Source organism: Varroa destructor, unplaced genomic scaffold (assembly GCF_002443255.2).
Source record: "Varroa destructor unplaced genomic scaffold, Vdes_3.0 BEIS01000001.1, whole genome shotgun sequence".
NCBI classification, from domain to species: Eukaryota; Metazoa; Arthropoda; class Arachnida; order Mesostigmata; family Varroidae; genus Varroa; species Varroa destructor.
The window spans coordinates 52790289-52812677 of record NW_019211454.1 but is presented as its reverse complement, the minus strand read 5'-3'; the positions used below and the strand labels follow the sequence as shown (position 1 = coordinate 52812677).

Below are 22389 nucleotides of genomic sequence, written 5' to 3'. Positions count from 1 at the left end.
TTTGTCAATATTTGATTATTTTCAGGGCTCTTCGTGTGTGAGTATACACATATTTGGGTAACCAGTCCAAGTTATTTACCTGCACTAAATATATATTAAATAACGAATATATCATGACTAATTATTTTTCAAATATAGACATGTGGTCGCTGGCTGCTAGACAGATCTTGAATTGAAGGAAGCGTTACAGCGTAGATCGGCAAGTTTGATTCCACCTATTTATCAATAGGGATGAGAGTGTCCATATGTTTGACCCTAAAGCTCGGCGACGAATGGAAGCTTCTTTCTGAATTTATATAGTTAGATGACACAATCTAAAAATCCCTCGCCATCTGTCGAGTAGCGCGAACAACTTTGTTGTAGCTTTGCTGCTAATTTTATTGAAAATAGAAACGTTGAAATAGAGATTACTCCTACATTTATCTAGCACACTACGGTATCTAAGTAGCATAGAAGATCTGAGCTTAGCTTAACATGAACTAACAAAGCTGAAGTCGTTCATACCAAAGTGGAAAAGCTTTAATAAGAACACTAATCATATTAGTAATCACTGCTAAATCGAAAGTATGGATTTTACTGTTTCAACAAAATAAGTTTTTAACCTCACTAATTTATTGTGCTATATAGGTAAGTTATGATATCGGTGTGAAGATCAGCGTGGCGTGCAACTAACGAGATGCTTCGAAAGACGATTCACTAAAATGAATAAATTAATAATCAATAAGCCAAACACTTGCTGGTTCGATTTGCTGTAGCGCAACATTCTTCATTCAACTCAATATTTTTTATTCCTTTTCAGTATTTTTATTTATTATTTATTCATTATTTTGCATGAAATACGTTTCCTAAATGTTGCAAAAAAAAAACGGTAAAAATATATTTTTAATCGGCAGGCGCAATAAGAGGGCGTAACTTCAGGTGAAACTTGGAACAATTATCCATCCTGACACGCAGTTTCTAGAACATCCGCCTTTTCAAATTTCTACTGTGTGTACTTATTAGGGTCTTGAACGATAATTTTTGTCGCAGTGACAGCGCAAGTTGTTTCTTAGTAGCCGGTATGTATCCGCTAATATTAGCAATGCTTCATTCTTCCACAATGGCTTCCTCTAGATAGCTCGCCTTTACAACGACAATAATTGTTCCGCTATTGCCATGTAATAACGGTTCGACGTACCCCGCGTAATAACAAGCTATGCCTACATGCTGTGTTTGTCTGCGCGGGCACCAGCTGAAGCAGTTGAAACTCCAGTAGTAGCCGCAGTAAACTGTGCCTGCGGTCCATGTAAACTATCATAAATTAAAGCAACGATAACGGTCGCGGCACGGTGCCTCCTTCTCGACTTTTCGCAGGTGCTGCCATCCCGGGATTGGTATCAGAGACGATCGTAGCACAAACGATGGACGCCAGGGGGAGCGGCGCCTCCCGAGCAAAACTCGTTGACTCGTGTTACCCAGGGCTATCCGTCCAGTGGGGGCATACCCAACAGACATACACAGATGGGCTGGGCAGGGTATGTTCAGGACGAGCGGACGCATTTTACGCACCAGACGTAAACGCACTTGCTCCGCTAACTTGACCGCCCCGTCAATCTAATAGAGCCAATCGTTTTTCATTCACTTGTTCACTTAACCACTGATGTTATCTTTGACTTTTGTCTTCGTTTTGGCTTTTTTTGCCTTCGCTTTGTTGTTGTCGTTTCTCTCTCTCTTTCTATATTTTTATGTTTTCTGACGATGTTATCTTATCGAAGGCGGCGATGTCTGTGTTGTGTCTATGTGGCCATCATTGTAGCAGTTACTGACGGATCCAGACAAACAGAGTAGTGGAGTCGTCACAATTGGTGTTGTCACGACGTCGTCGGCCAACAGCCGTCGGTTTGCTGAGTACTTCGGTTACTTTAGCTTGGCGGCAGCGCTTGAAAACCAAAGACTGAGAGGAGAGGCCGCAACACGAAAAAAAGGAGGAAAACAGAGAAAAACAACGAAAAGATGTCAACACGAATGAAAAGAGTTTTTATCTGGTTGATGCTGTTTCGCCACCGAAGTCACCGATGTAACTTGAAAGATAGCAGCAGCAGCAGTATCCCCGTGATGACGCTGGTGGTCGTATCGGGCGGAGGCACGACACGTGCTCTCATATGTCATGTGTTTTTCTGATTTTGCTTCGGTATAGCGCATCTCCTTATGTTTCAGCAGTGACAAGAGAAACAAATGTTAGCGCCATATCTAATTATGTCGCTACTACTGGCTTTACGTTGGCCAAGGGGTGGATATTAGCCGGCACATGCGTTCCCATATGGGTACTATGTGTAACTGGCAAAAGAGAAACCTGGAATAAAGCGAGAGATTGCAGAGAGGAAACTGAAAAATAACCGGAATTTGAAACGGCGGAGATGAACCTGCGACCGTCGATGGATGCGACAAAAAGCTGAAGATCAATAATTACCATCCCACCTTTTTCAGTTACATTCACAATACAAACGTAACAGTTTGTCAGATGCTAGAACGTAGCTTGACAATAAAACTGCGGGAAATACTGGCCGGGCCACCGGCGAGACAAAAAAAAGCTAGGCCAGAGGCAACGGCGAAAAGTCGTTGCGGTGGTGACCTCGTAGTGTCCATGATATAGTTAAAGGTTGTTCTTTTGTCAATGACAAGGAAAACAATATCGATCTAGTTATCGCTGCTATGCGTAGTGCCTTCTGTTAGTGGAAATAATAATAGTATTAGCAGTCGCAATAATGAACCGTGTTAGCTTTGGTTCTTTTTTGCTCTACATCAAACTTGTAAATGGCAAGCCTTCGCACTTGGCTCATCGTACATTACAGATCCCAAGTTAATTCGCTAGCGTTGAAGAGGTATTGGCCGACACAATTATAAGAATGAAGTTGAATTCTGCTATTATGATCGCTTTCCTATTTTCAGTAAATACTCATTAATAAACTGTTCGTCGTGCCTTTCGTCTGCTCACCAATTCATTTAGAAAATTTTCAATTTAGTGCTATGTACATACAATGGACATTGTGAATGTCACTACCGCCAGAACTTCACTCGTTTGCATCAGAAGGTGGATGACGCTGCTTTATTTTCGATGCTTTTTCAATCTTTTCCAAAGAAATGACTGCTTTCCTAAATCGATGACTAGTCAACACAGACGTCGTTTTGAAAATTATTTGTTGCCAGTCGTTGAACGAGACGTAAACAGAATGAACGCTAGCCTAAAATAGGACGGTGCTTTGCGGAACAGATTTCAGAGTTAGCTTTTCCATTTTCTGCCTACCTACGCGACAGCACATTTTCGGATCCACGTCGAAGTTACCGGCCGCCACCGCCGGTCTCCTCGACTGAAATATTGTGTCCCTCATATAGGTACTGTTGTTAGCGCTGGACCGTGGCTATTGCTTTTCAGTCTTTTTTTTGGTGACCAATTACGCTTGTTCGTTACCAACATCCTCACCGATCCTTTCGACTTAACAGAAAAACTGAATTCGTATTGACCACCTCTCTGCTTCACCGCTCGACCCTCTGTGCAAACAAAGACGATTCTTTGTCGTCAGAGCTGATGCTGCAAGAGAAACAAGAACGATTACCAAATGACAACTGATTCAGTTGACTGCGTTCCGCTTATCTAAGCTGTCCCGATAATTAACTGTAGGAAATGAGATGACCACCCGTTATCCGAATATAGCATACATGAGTTTGTTCGTGGAAAGATATATATATAATAAAAATTCATTTTGTTTATGAAGAGTACGTAAATCGCCAAAGCGGTAAGAGCATACGGCACTGAGTGAGGAAATCTGATTTCGTTGGCATCGTAAAGCGTAAGGCATATATCTGTAAAAAACAAAAATGCTGGTTTTATGTCGGGGTCGCTTGATTCGCGCTTCCAAACTCAAAATCAAAGCTTCGATATGATATTTATTTGGCCTTTTCAGGCCGTAAGGAACGGGCTTATGAAGACAAAAGCGCAGCTTTTGCACTTCATCGACGATACGACCAGTTGACTCGCTTGGAAATCCCTACGTTCTGAAAATCACTATTTTTCTTATACTAAAACCGATTGTTGAAACCCAAACATTTTTAGAGATGATCCACGGATAGTTCTGCTTTATCCTTGTGTAAATTATATTACCTGTTTAACAGTCAGTTTTATATACGGTAATACATCGATAGAAATGTGGACAGGTATCAGTATCGCGAGGCACTTACTCAGTTAGAGAACGGCGTATCTGAAATACGTGTTCGGTTCTATGATTATAAACACGTTATTTGCTCAGTCCAAGAACGCAAGAAAAGTGTGCAGGAGTCTTTCTTCATATGGATCTAGTAATGTTCGAATACGAGACGATATTTTTTAGTAAGACCTTAAGCCGCTGTCTTGATTATACAATATTTTTTTTTTTATTGTAGGAAACAATAAGGCCACGTACTGGCAAACGTCTAGTAAGACACTATCGCTAACATATATGTCGAGTTGGTTATTTTACGCATCTGATTAAACAGCAAAAGTAGGTATGTTATTGATGAGGAATATTGCTTGATTATTGAAATCTTTAGATAAAACGCGCATCGCTAGAAAACAGAATGCTATCCGGCAGGAGAGAACTGGACGCTGAGAGGAACCGTTATACAAGGGCAAATAACAACCGGTCCATTTGCTGAAATGACTAGATCAAAACCGCATTCTATATACATATAGTTTTATCTATAAATAAGACTGGTATAGGCGCCACACTTACACGGAGGCTGGCTGTGTATGGGGTAAACATCATCTTCCCCTATTCGTAGAGCCATTTGTTGGACAAATGTCAAAAATCAGTACGGACATCACTTAATCCAACCACATTAATTATGGTATCAACATGTAAGGTTTAAGCGACACTTGAAGTCGATAACAAACATGACTTCGTTAGGTCCCCATTCGATTTGGCTCAGGGCGTGGCAGACGTCAGACCTCAGATCTCGTCCAGTCGTCCGATCTTGTGCTGGGAATGTGTTGCGTGTTTAAATGTGTTTCTCACGAAATCGCCCCAAGATCAACGATCGGCAGCCATATGACAATAACGAGGATAGAACCGTTATCGCGAATTTGTGCCGTATTTTTATAAATCTTATACACTGCGCTATTCACTTACGTAACCCCATATGCAACTGACCTCTCAAGCGCAGGCGTGCGCGTCTCGGAGAAGCCAGCGTAACCGACTGGTAGACAGCGTCTAATCTAAGTTTAAGATAATACATGGATTTTCGAAAAACTGCCAAACGCCAAATGAATACGTTATGGCCTTGAGTGCAAGTCATAAATTTATTCATGGAAATCTCGATTCTTCGAAACACTGTCACCGTGCTACTTATCGTTGTCGCCTCGTTGTTTCTAAAACTACTTTGGCTTATCTGATTGCTTTGATATATATTTGTTATTGCTTGAAGTATGATAACAGCAGCGGCAGCAAAACAGAAAAGGACGAAAAGATTAGAAACTCGAAAGGCTCGACTAATTCCTAAGCAATACTAGCGAACAAAGGCACTGCTGTTACATTCGCAGTGATACTGTATAAACACCATGGCAAAAACGTTAGCACGCAAAAACAGTAAATCGAGCTTTGATATTTCCGTTTATCAATTGAAATTCTGTGACAAAGGCTCGCTTGTTGGCTACGGCTGGCCAATTGTACGATATATACGTAGAAATGTTGGTCTTATCAAAGCTGCTATTTAGAGTACTAAGATAAGCATATTGTCATCGTTTTGCTGGCGTTCGGAGACGCGCTCAACTTACCGTATGTAACTGTTGAGTAGAAATCGACCGTTGTAGTTTAGCTGCATATTGAACAATTAGTAAATATTAAGTTTCAAGTGGGAATGAGATTGACGTCTGTCTAGGAATACGTAGAGTCATGTGGACGACCTATCTGCGACAAGTACGGCTAAGCCTGGAGTACGTATGTTAGACGTGATCATGCAAATTTGTGCGTATTTAGCGGAACAATTGTAGTTGTTCTTCAGCTTTTTTTTTTCAATGTACCATATTTATACAATTTAACATATGATTGTTGTATTATAATATGGAAAAAAAAACACACATATATATATATATATATCTAATAATAATAAGATTGCTTTGGTCGTCGGACATGTTTCAAACATAGTGGTAGACAAATTTGTTTGCCGCTATATTTGTCGCCTCTGTTTAATAGTATGCAGTTACATGTGTGTATTACGCTTTTTTTTTTCTATTAGCATAAAGCGGACTTTAAAGGAGCTAGTATTTTTCGCCAGAATACGTAATCGCCGCCCTACACAAAGCCATATTTAGTCTCCGGCGCAAATACTATACGGTAGGTGTGACGAAGTGAAAGTAGCGTACACGTTTTATCCTCGTCATCTTCAGTATTTGAAATGGGATATTTTATACGTCAATACCTACCTGCTTTTTGATTTTTTTCTCAAGCAGTATACACACGCACGTACGTTCGTAGTTTGAGACGCAACTGTCTCAGCTGAACTAATTTAAATGAGCGCTACATTATCTCCGTCTTTCGAACGATTTATGTCAGTACTTTTTTTGAGATACGGAGTCTTGGCTTGGTACTAGTAACTAATAGTAGCGTATTCATCGCGAACTGCCCCCTTCAGACAATTTTCCACCGTGAGGTGGGATTTAACTGTGTAACCGCTCGTGACCCCGTCTCGCTCTCCGCAAGCGAAACGAACAGTTGTGAGGTAACTGGCTGAAGCTACGGCCCAACGAAAGTAAAGACGAAACCCAGCGCGGTTAGATGCGCAGCAGACTACGTGGGAGGACGACAATGATCGAGCGAACTTCTTAAATGACTGTGAAAAAGCGGCGATAGAAAAAACCAGGAAGTCGCAGAGTTCGAAAGGGCGCACGCACAACAACTTACGAATATGAGCAGTGGGCAACAAGCAACGGAATTAGCAGAAGGCGCGCCATCGCGGACGAATGATGCCCCTGCTGACGTTGTGACTCGATCGGCTTACTCAGGTCTACGGCACGCTCCAATCGCTGATCCCACAGCTCTCGTGTCGACGCGTGCCACGGTTGCGCCTCCCATGGTGTCGAAGTTGGGATCTAGTTCTGACAAAGGCATTCCCACAGGCTCGTTGAAGCTGGGCTTACTAGTAGAATTACTAGCAGCCATAAGTCAACGAGTAGAATAAGATGACGTGTGACTTTTGGATAACTTCTACGTATAATTCCCTGTAGAGTGACTAAGCTGCCTAAAGCTAAGCTATTGATTATAGCAGGAACTGCCTCGCCTTCCGCAGCGTCTATTCAGAACGCAAATCACATCTACATGCACTTTAGAATTGTTATGTGAAAGGTGGCTGGATCTAGCAAGCACTTCCTTTTTTTGATATATCGTGCGTTATTAAATAAATATGTGCGATTAATAAAAAACAGCTTCACTCGAATCACTTCAACAGAAACCGTAAAACCTCAACGACTTGAAAGCAGTAGTGCTATTTAGATAAACTTCAATGATGGCAATAGCATGCAGTAACCACAGGAATGGCAAAAAGGACACTTTTACTGCGTAATGCGACTAGGACTTATGGTTTTTTTGCCTCGTTGTTCTTCGTTCCCGTAGCGGGTTCTCCTCTATCTTTTGTTATCGACACTTCCACTCGTGGACAGTGGTCAACTAGTGAGAAGCGGGGGTTTTAGCCATTGCGTCAGATCTATCTGACGTGCCTGCTGGCAAATATTGACCCTCAATTAATTTCAATCGATGAAGTGAGTCTACGTTTTACCATTACGATCGCTGGTATAATGCTAATTCATCTGACAAAACGTAAGCGTAGCGGCGGCAACAACAGCAGTCGTAGTAATTGTAGTGTCAAACGCTCAGCAGATTCTTCGTCAAAAACATTGAAAGCAAAAGCTCATTAACGAAGTAACAAAAATTTCCCTGCGTTTCTCCTTTCGCGCTATTCCCAGCAAATCTTCAGTAGTCAAAGACGTAGCAGGTCTATCTAGCTATTCGCGTGTATGTGTAATGTGTGCGCTCTCATTGTAAACGTGTTGATAAAATGTTAGAAGACGCCGATAGTTCATTTGACTAAACATAGTATTTTGAAGGATTTTGGTAGTATAATCATCATCACCACATGCTTCTTAGTCTACAGGTCAGTAGCCGGTTACGATGCCTTCACTGAAGAATGATCGCGGAAACGCCGAGAACCCTTAGGGGCAATAGAAACGAAGTCATCTAAGCGCCGGACGTCGTAGGCGTGCTTACGATCGGAAGGGCAAAGACCGCACGAGAACTCGAAACGAGAAATCCGATGGAAGAACAATAAAAAAAAACATTGAACTAATAAATTCGGTACCACGTACGGATGCATGATACTCAGTTTGATTAATGTAACCAGGAACAGCTGCTGGACATTCAGATCCTTACAGTCTGAAAATCTTTATATTTGCCGTTGTATTGGTTTCCTCTTTGCATGTAAGGTAGTTGATTTCCGTCAGTTGAATCCCTGATAGCAGTCTCCCGTCAGGGATCGTAGTGCTTGGGCGACATTTCAAAACTAGTGCCAAAGCTCAACATTATCTTGGTACGACAAAGAAGATAAGGTTAGCAGAGAAGACAAAGGGCTCGGTTGCATAATTCGTGTGATCAGCAACAACAATAGCTCCAACCCTCTGGTTACTGAGTGCGTTAAAGACGCACGAGCTTTTTCCTTTAATGTAGACTATGCTAGGAAGAAAATGAAGGTATCACGTAGTATAATTTTTCAGTGCTGTGGATTACGTTGATATCGTCGCTTAAGCAAGAGCTAATTTTTTTACGGCATCCGTCGAACAAATGCAAATTGAAATGGGCCTCTGGTTCGCCTACCGTGCTAAATTTCTCCCTTAAACAATAACCTTTCTTCATATATTATCTTATGGGAATCATTAAGGATAATAAGAAAACGAGCGTTTGATTTGTATGTTTGTGATTATGATCCTAAGACTTAAATCATTGCGAAGGTCGCCAGCTCTATATTCGTTGTACACAGTATTATTAGCCCATTATGTAACCGTGTTCATGCCTTTTATACTTTACATTTATTTTTAAGGGATTAACTATTTTTTTTTTTTAAGCGATTGACTACTACCTTGAGTAACGGCAAGCATGGGTCCGCAAACTATAGTGACAGCCATAGACAGTTTAAGCAAGTTCGAAACAACAATAATATTTATTGTATTTTATTGTGTTATTAAGTTGTTTCTTATATTATTTGGTTTTAGCCCGTTGCCGCGGTCAAATACATAATTATCAAACCTGAAAAATTAGACCGACTAGTCTTGGGTGTCCATAATTAGCGCATGATTCTATTGTGACACAATTTCTCGTGGATTTTATTTATATTATGAGAAAGAACTAAATCTGCAGAAAAAATGCGAGCATTTGAGATACGCAGCTTTTTGCAGGCTGTACGCGCATCCAAAATTACCATTTCACGATGATGCTTTCAGTGGATGTATATTTACATAACGGGCGAACCGGCGGATGACGATGTCCGTACGCCGCAGGTACCTAATTCACGTTTCTGTTGATCTTGATGTTGAAGCTTTCACTATGTATACACGTTGAGAGATAGATTGTAATAAAATGTTTACTCTGGCTACGTATAGAAGTGGCGCTAAGGAGACAGTAGGAGTAGAGAGTAGTCGGGACCATTGCAAAGATCGCTTTGGTCACCCTTAGATGGGATACTAACAGTGAACAATGATCCATACGAATTGTGCCTTCGTCAATAAAAAATCAAGCTGTTACACTATATAGCTGTGGATCCTCTTCGTTTTAAACAGTCACACTATAGTTAAACTGAAACGTACTAAAGTAACAGGACATTCGACAACGAGAACAGGTACCACACTCCGAACACATATTCGCAATCAGTTATGCATCTATCGATTTTTTATATTGACACCGGTAGTCTTCAGCTGTCGTCTACAGTTTTGATACAGCTAGATGTAGTCGAACAATGTAATTTCTGAGACTGCAAAACGTTCATAATGTACTAAATACTGGCGAATCGATCCACGGACGCCGTATGACGCGCAAAGTTGTCACCTTTGGTCGTCACTGAATGCGCTGTCGCTTCAAACATGGCCTCGATATATCGAACGGAATTCAAACGGATCATTTACTCTATGTATTTGCTGTCAAAAAGATCGCCAGTATTCGATAACGCATGACTCTTCTCCTTTCGTAACCGATTTGCTTGTTCTTCTCTCGGACTTCGTAACAAATGATACGCTTATTAAGATTGGCATATCATTGAGTAAGCAAAGTTGACAAGAACCCAATGGCACAGGACGTAAAACGTGGCTGAAATACAAACAACGCATGACAAACACGGCAGACACTATGGTAATAGGAGAATTGTATTTATTACCAGTTGAACTTACCTCGGATTAGCAGATAACGTGTGTTTAGGCAGTATAGCGCGTTCAGTCAATTGCCTTCCCACCCACACACGTTGTCTTTATTTACTAGGTCGGTTGCAATATTTTTTTTATTGTCGTGCACATGTACGTGCTTGCAGACTAATTAATGATGCTGGCGTTCCGCTCTGTAAAGTGTCACATACCGACAAATAGAGGTTAGATGTATTCAAGTCGGCCGACCGATTGTGTGTTAGGCTGTCCTATGAAGCAGGTAGGGAAAATCGTTCGTAAACATTTTTCCCTCGCTTTTTTTAGTTTCGAAGGTATCAACAGAGAAGGTAGGAGTTATCGAAGCGGGGATTTTGCTCAACGGAAAAGGTTTTTTTTTCTTTTTTTATCTAGATACGCATTTTTGAAAATATTTACAGATTGATATAGTTGAATGGTTCCTGAGGATGAGTTTTCCATATAATCGAAGAGGTTTATTTTTGTTCTTTGCTTTTTCGGAGGCACAGGCACGTAGTCGTTTGCCTGCATACATGAAACGAACAAGTGGTTAATTCGGTTGTTTAGAATGACCGATAGATATTTACACTGATGGGAATCAGCGAATCAGGAAACGGGGGTCTATGAACATATTAAACTAACGTAGAACGCACTTTGAGTTGGAGCAGTCCGCTTGTCAGAACAGCAGAAAATCACTGCGGTACCAATAAAAATACATACTGATAATGATCATATTACTATGAATGATTAAACAGAGACTAGACAAGCCCCGAGACGTATCGTTGTTAAACGCAGCTTATTTGTAAAGAAAGTAGAAATTATAATAGACAGAACGTCGAATGCGGTTAGTTAGTACATGATGACCTTACTCGACACAGAACCTAATAGCCACTACTTAAATACGGTGTTCCGCGCAACAAGAGTTGTGCACACTTATTTATGTAACGCAATTCTTACAGATTTATATTATACTCGATAATATATCAGGGCGAACGATGCTGGGAGTGGTCTCTTGCATGTTTGTAACTCTTGTTGATGCGGCGGGATTTTCAAATGGGGGAAATTGAGAATGAAGTCTCTGAACAAGATCAAAGATTCGATTTGGCTTAAATGAATCCGCTTCCCAATCCTTCTGCACTAGTAGAGGTACAGAGACTAGACGGATCCGCAGGCGTTGCCCTGCGCCTAGTGTACTCTTGATCTGACCAGTCTGATTCAGCAGTCTAGTTTCTGAGGGACCAAGGCGAATCCTGTTAGCGTTAGGCCGACTTTCACTAGACACTGCAATTGACAGAGCTGGCTGGCTAATGTTGTCATTCTATTCCTCAAACTTAATCAAGGAATTTTTTAAATAATTTTTTATAAGGATTATTCAAAATACTGAACCAATTGAAGGCAACTGAGTGTGTTTTTGAAGCGTCATCAAAACTTTTTTTATCTTTTTCTTTTTCTAAATAGTCGTATATGTTATACTAAATGAGAACTTAAATATTTTATACACTTCGATCAGGGTATTGGTTCTGCTTCTGGAGCACCATTAAAGCTTGTTTGTTTTCCTTTTTAATTGTTTATAATATTTTCATAAATTTTTTGACAATTTGGCATAAGTGGGTCATAGTTGAGTTTTCTTCAAATAGGCCTTTATTTACGGAAGACGCCGCTTATGAAGGAAGTTTCGCGTGATCGTATGAATGGATCTCAGAGACGCAACAGAGCTGCGTGCACAAGTCGTTGCACTCAAATATATGAAACAACCAGAAGGCCCTAGCAAATTCTACCTGACTGAATGGTCTAGCTCAGTACTCTTATTTGTATGATCTTCCAGGTCGACCTATCCCTGTATTCTGCGTAACCGTTATCAATGAGTTAAGTAAATGGAACTTAAAATATGCCCGATTTCTATAAGAACGAGTCGAAAAACTAACCTAAACTCCGTGGGCGTCAGATGCAGCTCGACAACCCTGATCCAATCATAGCCATAGGCCAATTTAAAACAATATGATGCGTTGGCACGACTGCAGTTCGTGAGTTATGTAAATCTGAATACCATCCCATTTTCTGTCTATGTATCCGTTAGACGACCGGAGAATTAGAAAACACCAGCAAAGGAGTAGTAAATATAAAACAATAGATGTATAATACTTATACGGGTTACAAGTTAGCTAGTTATTTTCTATGGAGATGATAAAATGTTTTTACATTTTATTTGTTCCATAAGCTTTTATGCCGGTCATCAACAGCTATCAGCACACAACTGTAAGCTTATTCAGAGCTGCAAAAACTGTCGTATCAACAGGTTCCTGCGATTACTCGAGCCTGTTATAATAAAAGGACTAGAAATAACCACTACTTTAAAATAAATCCAGAAAAGTTGTTCTTTTTAGGCCAGCAGTTAAGGTGACAGTGGTTCATCGTTCTACTTCAACTAGCCTGTTACGTAGAGCATCTGGATAGAAAACGTTGCCGGTTTTTCCTGGCAATCTTGTCCTTATCTCAACCCAAACTTCGCGATAAAAGACTTTAGTAAATTTGCATCTACCGGCTGGCCAAATCCCATCCATTTTAGTAAAGCGTTTTCTCCGTGTTGCGCCTCATCCGTAATGTCTATCATCTGTACAGTGTATAGGTTTGGTGCAACGAACTATATTAATCGAGAAAGAGTCCCTGTTATCATTTATTAGGAGTTCAGCGGCTACAGTTTACAAACCCGTTTTTCTTTTAGAAAAGTAGCCCATAAAGTTCTCCTCATGCCAAGCAGTGACTGCAAGTAATAAGGTAACGTGATGTCAGTTTTCAAGTGATTTTCTAACTCATAAAGTTGTGCTATAGCGTATTTTGCAATCGTATGCTGTATAGCGGTAAAAAAAACATTCGTGTATAAAGAAAAAGAAAAAATAGTGTATGAATCAGTTTACATAATAAACCAGACTACGTAAATGTTGATAAAAATATGCAAGTAATGTTAGAACATATTGTGAGGTCGTGCATCGAATCATCTCAACGCAAGAGGTCGTCTGTAAACCGGGGTGTAAAAGTTGGGTCTGGATTAGCCTATAGCACGTCTCAAAATCAAATTATACATCTTATTATCTTTACCTCTACTGCTAGTTTTGTATGCAGCATGACATTTTCATTTTGAATAGGATCGTTTCAGATCAGATCATCACACGTCTCTGAGAAGGTGAAGTACAATGCAGGACATCTGGACGAAGTCAACATGCTACACTAAATGATGACGCCGGTTGACTGAGGTTCCTTCTCTAAGACGATAAAAATGTCTCTTGTAGCTTGCTTATAGAGACTAATAAGACAAAACAGTAATCCAGTGTTTGCTTAGAACGTACCCGTTTACTTACGCTACATTATGGCTGTACATAGCGTTCCTTCCTGGAGATGCATAGTCAAGATATTTTTAATATCATAGCATGGTTACAATTTCTCCTAGCTCTACTTAGATCTGACTTTCCTTACTCGACAGCGCCTCGTTCCTGAGCTATCTTCATTAGCTTCTAAACTAAACTACTACTAAGCTTCTAAACGTCGGTGATAAATTTATCGTTCTGCTTCTATCGATAGATCTACCATTACGTTGGGGGTGTACTTTACTTTGCACAATTCAGTTCTATTTCTGTTCCTAAATTTTCGTGGACATTGCTCGTTGACGACTGATTCTTAACTGTTTCATTTAACACCTGTTTTATTATCGCCTCGTAGGGCGCCTTCTAACCGTCGTGTGTCTGCTGGCATTTAGGATGTACCAAATTTCCTCCGCATACGGTCCGTTCTGTGAACTACGAACTTAGTCATAGTAACTTCGGACCATGGACAATGTTTCGTCGTATCATTTCCGAATTGCCAGAACTTTTTAAAAGAATTCCTCGGTGAACGAGTGAAAAGTTCCGTCGCCTGGGGCGACTCAAAGAAATTTGTATTTCATTATTGTTATTGTGATAATACAGGTTTGAATAATATAAAAAGTGCCAATTTTGACTATAAAGAAATTCACTTCGATTTCAAAAGCGTTCAATTTTATTTTGAACGTGTCCAAATTAACTTGAAAGCTATCTAATTTGGCTACCTACGTAAGGTGTTGCTTTGAAAAGTGTTCGATTTAAAGTGGGAACGGGGCATATGTACGAGCTACGGCCGTCAGGAGTTGCAAACTCAACGGGCAAATTATACAGCTAGGGAAATTTTTCTTTATTCTTAGGCGAGCGACGATTTATGTGTACCATTTTTACATTTTTCTTCATGCGTGCATTTTTCGCACTAAATCTAAATGAGAAAAATGCACGCTAGCAGACACAAAAGAAAACTTTCCTACTCTTTGATGTAAATATGAGAAATATGAAAGAGACGACACCTTTATTCGGCAGTTTTCTCAACAACATTAAAAATTTTTTTTCAATAGTCCAGTATAATGACTGCTTCGTATTCGGGCATGCGTAATAGTCACAAAATCATGCACGTTAGGGCTTGTACGTTCAGGTGATGTTTATATCAATCTTAATTCTTGAATGTAATATCATCGAAATATCGATTTATCTTATTTTCTGTAATCGAGCAGAAAGTACATCTAAGCAACAGCAGGAAGAATGTTTGCAAAATTCTATTCCTACCTGTTGCTTCTTAAACAAATTATTTTGCATAGAATCCTGGAAGTTAAGGCTGCTTTTAATTAAAAATAGAAGAGTGACCGCAAAGGCGTGATAGGTCAAAAATAGGAGAACGATGGTTTAGTCGTAATGGAAACATAGGATACTTTGTACAATGGAGTAGGAGACTCATTACAGGCTGGAGGATAAACTATCCTAGCCAGAGGAATACAGTGGAGTTACTGATCGAATCCATGTTAAATCACTCGACAGGTAGCGTCGAACACGAAGTATATAAAAATATATTTGTAACAACTCTGCTGTAACTAATTTGACCTGTCATATTATACCATCATACAGCCATCATATGCATGGTATGGTATAAAACAGAATGATGGAATATACCGACGAAGTAATGGACTAGAGTCTACTGAATCGGATCGATAACAGAACTGCAAAAAGAGAACGGCAGCGAGACAATAGGACTTATTGTACCAAGATAATAGGGACTGTACAGCAGCTTGCTAGAAAAGCAGACCTGTCTTGTAGCACATGATATCCTTATCTTAGCCGTTTCTCGAATTCTATTTAAGCCTGAACAATATCTGCTGGGTGCGTTGAAGGTTCCCATCGATCTTCACCAACTGCGTAACATACTCCGTTGAAGAAAGCCCTTGAACGATGCCTACTGGATCAGCGTAATCTACAGCCAGACCAACTGCGTACACAACACAACTTCAGCTCTAGGATGATTTCACGTTTGATGAAGTCACTAAAGAAGTAAGTGGAGTAAGAGGCGAGTGTGATTTTCACCCTACGTCCGCCTTAAAACACTTAGATCGTAGCTTAAAATTCTGCTTCTTCTAGAGCCGCTGTTGTTGTGTATACACAACGTTACGCTACGTTTTGAGAACAGATACCTATTTGCGACCAAGTCCATTTTAGAATCTTTGAGTATCTTCGTTCTGTGAACGAGCCTTTGGAGTTATCTCTCCAACATGCCATCAAGGATTTACTAAAAGATCTAGCTGGAGTGGGTCCTGCTGGACTTACTTAGGGTTTCTGCAACAACCCTATAAGACAGTGCGGTGATCTGATGTCACAATAACGTTTTGTCAACGTTGAAATTCAAATGATGAGCAATAACCGCATATTTATGGCTATTATAACAGCACATCGAAGAGGATGCGCACTAGCTACTTGTACGATAATTTTTATTTCGACACATCGTTCTGCGCATCTGAAGTTTCGAGGACTGGCAGAAAAGCTCTTTCACAATTCGCACAATCTAATTATAGGCGTAAACACCATATTCCCAGAGCATGGTGCTCGAGGCAGGTCTGATTTCTTAATGAGTAACTGAGATCTTCCACTGGCATAAGGTCTCAACAAATCATTGCTCATTCCATTTAGGACAGCCATATTCATTGGCCTGGGATGCACCAGCTTTTAAAGCCAGGCGAGTCTGTACTTTTGTAGGAGAGCTGCTGGATTATGGTTAAGGTTAGGTAGATAGGACACCACCGTTTACTACCAGGCAATATTCGTGCAAAATTCAAATCTGAATTTACAGAAAATCGTTTGACCGTTTTTGCTGGCTGATCAAATAGCGACTTTTGAGCCTTACAATCTTTTGATGCTAATGAGAAGGTGCAGTATAAATCTGCGGCGCCGATCTGCATATTATACTAATATCGAACAATAACTCGTTTGAAAAGCAAAATACGCTGTCTTAAAGCGCATCATCAAATACTTACAAAGTAAATTAATTAGATCATCATAGACGCACTACAAACTAGGACTACGGAGTCAGGCTTCCGTACTTTACCGCCACCATGCATGTTATGAACAAGTCACCTTTTTACGTCTGCCTTAGCACAGCGTACCGCTCATTCAAAGATGATTATTCAATTCAATTAATAAATCATGCGTCTCGCTTGACGCATGTTTGTCGCTCAAGTGTTACGGCTTGCAGCGGTGGCTATATTGATGACGACTGACGACCAGACAGCGTACAAATGGGCACGTCGTTACGTGAACGTAGTACGCTTTACCCATTAAAGCAAAAGAAGAAGAATTTTTTTCAAGAAAAAAACAGAGTAAAGCAGATGCGTGACAACATGCCAACTAAATCCCCTGGTGGATTCTTTAACACGATACGTGCTTCATATAAAATAAGCAGGGGTCACCGCCAGTGCGGCTTCGCCAGTCTGGTTATCCCTGCTATCAACGAGGTAGACACGATCCCAACGTGGCGTCAGCTTCAATTTTTGCAAATTAAGCCTTCACTCCCTAGATGACACCTGTCCGAAGGTATCATTATTTAATCACAATTCCGATCCGGTTTCGTGCAGTAAACATATTTTTGCTGCGAAACGAATTGTGCAATTACCAGTGACTAAGGTCCTTTGGACTGCGTTTTTTCTGTTCCTGCCAGTCGTGCCTGCATACGAACCTGTATCTGGTACTGACAGCTTGAGCAGGCACGTCCTGTCACGTCACAAACGCCTTTATGTATCATTTACTCAAAGGTAAGAAAGGTAAACAGTCAGGGCTGGCTACCGACAAACGACCGGCGGCCGGACGGAAAAAATGTGGGCGGACAACCAGGTGGGCTAAATTCCGAGTGAATCATAGCTAACATAAAAATAGCGGGACCGAAACATGAAGCTGTTGTGGTCGATTGGACAACAGCGAGGTATCTCATCGAACGGATTGGACACGGTGGCGATCACAGAACTGGCAGATCATCTTCAGATTGACTTTTCTTGGTCGCTTGCGGCCGTCTGCGATTTAGCTTGTTCCATATAACCGTACGGCCTCTTTCTTCGTAGCTGCATGCTTACTGGGCAAGACCTGGTTGTTCTTAGCTTCCCTAGTCACACACACGGACCACATGAAGTGGATTATAGTTATGGTTAACCAGTCAGCATTTGCCCTTCCCCTTCCAGTCGTTCCATTATTGTTATTTTCGTTATTGAATTGAGTGAGAATCCAGAGACATCGATTTTCTGACCTGGTGAAAAAAGCAGCGAGCAACGACGAATGTATTGAATAATGTCAACGAGAGACAGGAGTTAGCGGTATAGCCATTACGTCCTAGCAGACACAAGAAATAGCGTAGAATAGCACCAGATCCGACGAGGGACGACAGCTTTTGCACGGCAAGTTGACTGTTAATGCGACATAATAACGGGACACGGTATCGCCATGCCCGCCGTTATCGAGTTCGTATAGGCTTTCATTGAAGAGGATGACACAGCAAAACTATGACTCCTGAGAGCGTGACCATTGCTTTGACAATGCGGCATTAAATTTATTACGGCGAAGAGGGAAGAACGCTAGCATCAGCAGGAGCCGGCAGGCCGAAGGCGCTAACACGTGTTATTTGACAACCAACGCATCGCAGCAAAGTCTTTTTAAAAGTGTCCGGTTTCTAAAAATAAAAACGAACTATATTTTCTTGTCAAAATCACCGATGCTTCCCGTTTGTCGAAACGCCTTTGGTACGCTTCTAAATATTCGACTCGATATCGCCGTCATCTTCGTGTCCGATCTGTTATCGCTTTTACCGACAATAATGAGACTACCGCCTCAGCGGCGTCCTGTCGGTGTCGTTACCTCGTGTGCTGCTAGCTGTCGTCACCATTTTGCAAAGCGCTCTTCGCCATTCTGTTTCTTCGATGCGCAAAGAGAAGACAGTTCGCAGTCATCAATCATTACCGTATCGGATCTCTGTTACGATCATCAAGAAAACCTTCATTAGTTTTGATTGCGGCGACCAATGTCGCCGTCCATTGCTTCCTCGAGCGATTACTTTCCCTGAGGAGAGCAAACATTTTTCGGATGACGTTTTTCTTTTCTCGTCCACGTCGGACCTGACATCATCGGTCGTGTTGATTTCACTGTAACCTTTGTCCTATCATCGAGTCGCTTAACGCAGGAGACAGAGAGATGAAAAGCGAGACAAAAAATCGAAGTGATGGAAAAAGACAGGGAGGCAGAGACGAAAATTGGCGGCAAAAAGAGCCAGCAGGTGATACGATTCGGACGAGCAGACAAATGAATGGACAATGAGTGAACGACGAGGATACGGGGGTAATAAGGATGCCGCAAGCGTTGGTGATCGCTTTTATTTCTGTCGCCGTCAGTATCACGGGTCGAATCATCAGCAACAATTCGGCGATCAGCGCGTGAATAGCAGAAATTGTCGTAGTAAAACAGTAGCTAAAAATAGAGCCCGAGTAGGTTCTGTGACTTTTGTAAGTAGTCACTATTATTGTACTTTTTGCCACCTTACCACGCTATACGCTTACTCTGCGAGTGCTCGCTTATAGCTGACTTCATAAAATTAGCGGCAGATGGTAAGCTATGCTGTCGTAACGACTGCTGCGGCAGGCTATAACCTAACAGTAGCAATAGTCATAGGTAAACTGTATATGACCTGTACAAGCCAAAAAAGAAGTACTTCAAGCTATACGATGGGAACCGTCTTAGCATTGCATCGGACGGCTGAGGTCCGCCAGCAGCACACAACAAACGTTTGTAAGAACATTTCGGAATGTTGTAACAAGGCCGGGACTGGAAGAAAGCCTATTGAGAATCAGCATGCTTTCTTCTTCAGTGCCAACCAATATGTATGTATGTATGTATATATATATATATATATATATATATATATATATATATATATATATATATATATATATATATATATATATAGGTGTGCAAGTTTGCGGACTGAATAAGTCTGAGCACATATCAGTGCGGGTATGTGCATGTGACGCATATATGGAAACACTAATTCGTAAGTAGCGCGATGACAGGGCGTAAGGAAGAGCCGTATTAATAAGTTTAAATGTAAATGAGGTTTTATGATTTTCTTCATAGGAAAACGTGTAAAGACAAAAATAGTTCGAATAAATATACACTGACAAGTAAAAGAACGATACAAAGAGAGGTGTCAAAGTTAGATGAGAGCGGTTCCAGAAAAACAACAGTTAGATAAATATTGCGCACATGATAACGCAATGAATGCTCTCAGTTTTAGATCGTTTCATAATAACGATAGTTGCAATGGTAATGCGCTACTAACAATATTTAAAAATAGAGGTTCGCTAACGTGCCGATAGTTTCTCCGAAAAAATTAATTTGCCTGTTAATAAGTAAAACATCGTAAAACAAACAGTACCTTGACAGCGTGGAACTGCCTTCTTGGACAAAGTTCCTTATTCATGCATATTGGTAAGGTTTAGTTGCCTTACAAATTCACCGTTATAAACCTCAAAGAGAACACGTACATCGCTCAGGTAATCAACACAGTACAATGAACCCCTTTTGTATATGTGCTCTCTACGTGAATACAGTCATTGCGTATGCAGTAACTGCGTACGTAAGGGGCCAAGATCGGCTTTTCTCTATTTTGAATGAATAATATAGTTAATTAGATATTCCCTTCGTAATTTCTGCCGTAGCAGAATTTGCTGAAACGGAAAGCTCTAAACTTCTCTGCATTTACTGGCCTTTGAGTTAGTTTTTAAAGTATCTTCGCGGTGACTTTTTTCGAGATGCGTTAATTGACTGCCGGCGAGATGAAAATATCAGAAGAAAACGATATGTTAGAACATCGAAACGAAAATTATCTTCTTAGATTTTTTTGCGTAAACATTTTTCATCCACGTTTTCATGCGACTTATCCATGATACGTTATCGACGACCGCATCGTTGTGATCATACATACCGTTAATATACGTAAATATAAACAGACAAAAATGTGCTAGTAGCAAAAACAGTTATCACAAACATCGTACCACTCATTTTTTCTGTTCCTGTTCTTCTCCATATCGGCAGTCACGGCGATCAGAGAATCAGCAGATCAGTACATGGGTAACCCTCTTATTGCCCACCAAATCTACATCGCGACGATAGTGCCGTAAGATCGCATCATCCACCGTCACTTCACTAAATTCATTATTGGTTGGCCAATTGAAGCACAATCGTCGCCTTTACCGCTCGCGTCGTGCCGCCAGGCCCTCTCTAGTCCGTCCCTAACTTCAACTTCCTGCCATCTCCATCCCCCTCAGTACTATGGTATTCATAGTAGTATACGCTTCAGTGAAAGCAGGTACCCAGTCGCAAATTAATTGGCACACATAACGGCCATTAGCGTATAATCACAGATTGAGGGCTTACCAATGGCGATGCCATAGCACACACACAATCAAATAGAGCGTTGCTGTCACTGGTGCACTCGCAGGTACAAATATCACCTGTTACAGGTTGTCTCAGTTGGTCGAGCAGTAATGGCTGAATCATCTATCGAGTTACGATTAGTACAACCATTTCGACTATCTACCATTGCTAACGAAGCTATCTGACCACGACAATGATAACCTCTCGATTTCAACGATACACCGATATAGCGGCGATACGTAACACTAACGTTACCGGTGGTAAATAACAAAATAGAGGAATAGCTGCCCAAGCACAGCTCCAGCAAAGGGGCCAGGAACTAATCTAATACTCTCACGATACAGGATTCGATGATAAGTCGATTGCTACTTACGCGCCTACGGACACAACAGCATAGCAAGGGAAACGAAATGAGGGTCGGTGACGTTTTGTTGACGATACGGGCGTTTATCGTTAGTAGCGTTTATCTGCATAGATCGTGCTGATGTAGATGCGTTCGTAGTTCTGTTATAATCCTGGTCCGGTGCCCAGGTTTTATCAGAGCATGCTACCTGATTACCTGTATTGTTGAGGCAGTATCAGTACACTCTTGGTCGCTTCGAGCGATTCATAATATTAATTACAGTTATCATTGATATGGCGGTTTAGTGATTCGTTCGTTACATCTTCCGATTGCTACCGGTATTCCTACCTGCACATTCAGATACTATCAAATTTTGATTGCAATTACTGGTATTAGATATAGGTATAGGTAAGCTCTGCTAGATAATGGCCTCGTTTTGCTTAGTATATAGTCATCGTTCACTTGACCGGCTCCGTCCTCTGCGTTAGCTGCGGGGGTATACAGGGAATCTCATTGCACAGACAAGTAAGCGCGTCTCTGAGATACACGTCAGGACAAACACACAATAATCTATTATGTTATTTGTTGCTAGATCAGGTGAAGTGTTCTGCTTAATTTCTTGAAACGTTCCATTGATCACTAACGGTATCAGCAACCACTTCCAACTGAATGGAACTTCAGTTGGGATACGTTTCTATGAACATTCGGATGAACATTGTTGGTGACACGATCATACGTTATGGTCTTGAGAGCTTTGAAAATAATAATTATTTCTCTCTTTTTTTACGTGTTTCCAAATCACGTCTTACTTTGATTGTGCAATGAGGCGCCTCGGTGTA

General features: G+C 40.9%; 1 protein-coding gene and 1 long non-coding RNA gene across 7 annotated transcripts in view; one reads left to right on the top strand and one right to left on the bottom strand.

The window, feature by feature from the left end:
- Positions 1-22389, top strand: part of LOC111247748 (uncharacterized) — a 95064-nt gene that overhangs the window by 43405 nt on the left and 29270 nt on the right. The gene's annotated exons all lie outside the window — the stretch shown is intronic.
- Positions 782-21540, bottom strand: LOC111247751 (uncharacterized). Of its 6 annotated transcripts, none has more exons than XR_015319482.1 (5): positions 21208-21540; positions 10841-10945; positions 10436-10599; positions 3284-3568; positions 782-2184 (listed from the first exon to the last, which is right to left on the bottom strand). It is a non-coding gene; the product is annotated as an uncharacterized LOC111247751 (long non-coding RNA). The 6 variants fall into 6 exon arrangements; XR_015319485.1 differs by adding an exon at positions 20538-20595 and having other exon boundaries at positions 782-3568; positions 20826-21539; XR_015319479.1 differs by having other exon boundaries at positions 782-3568.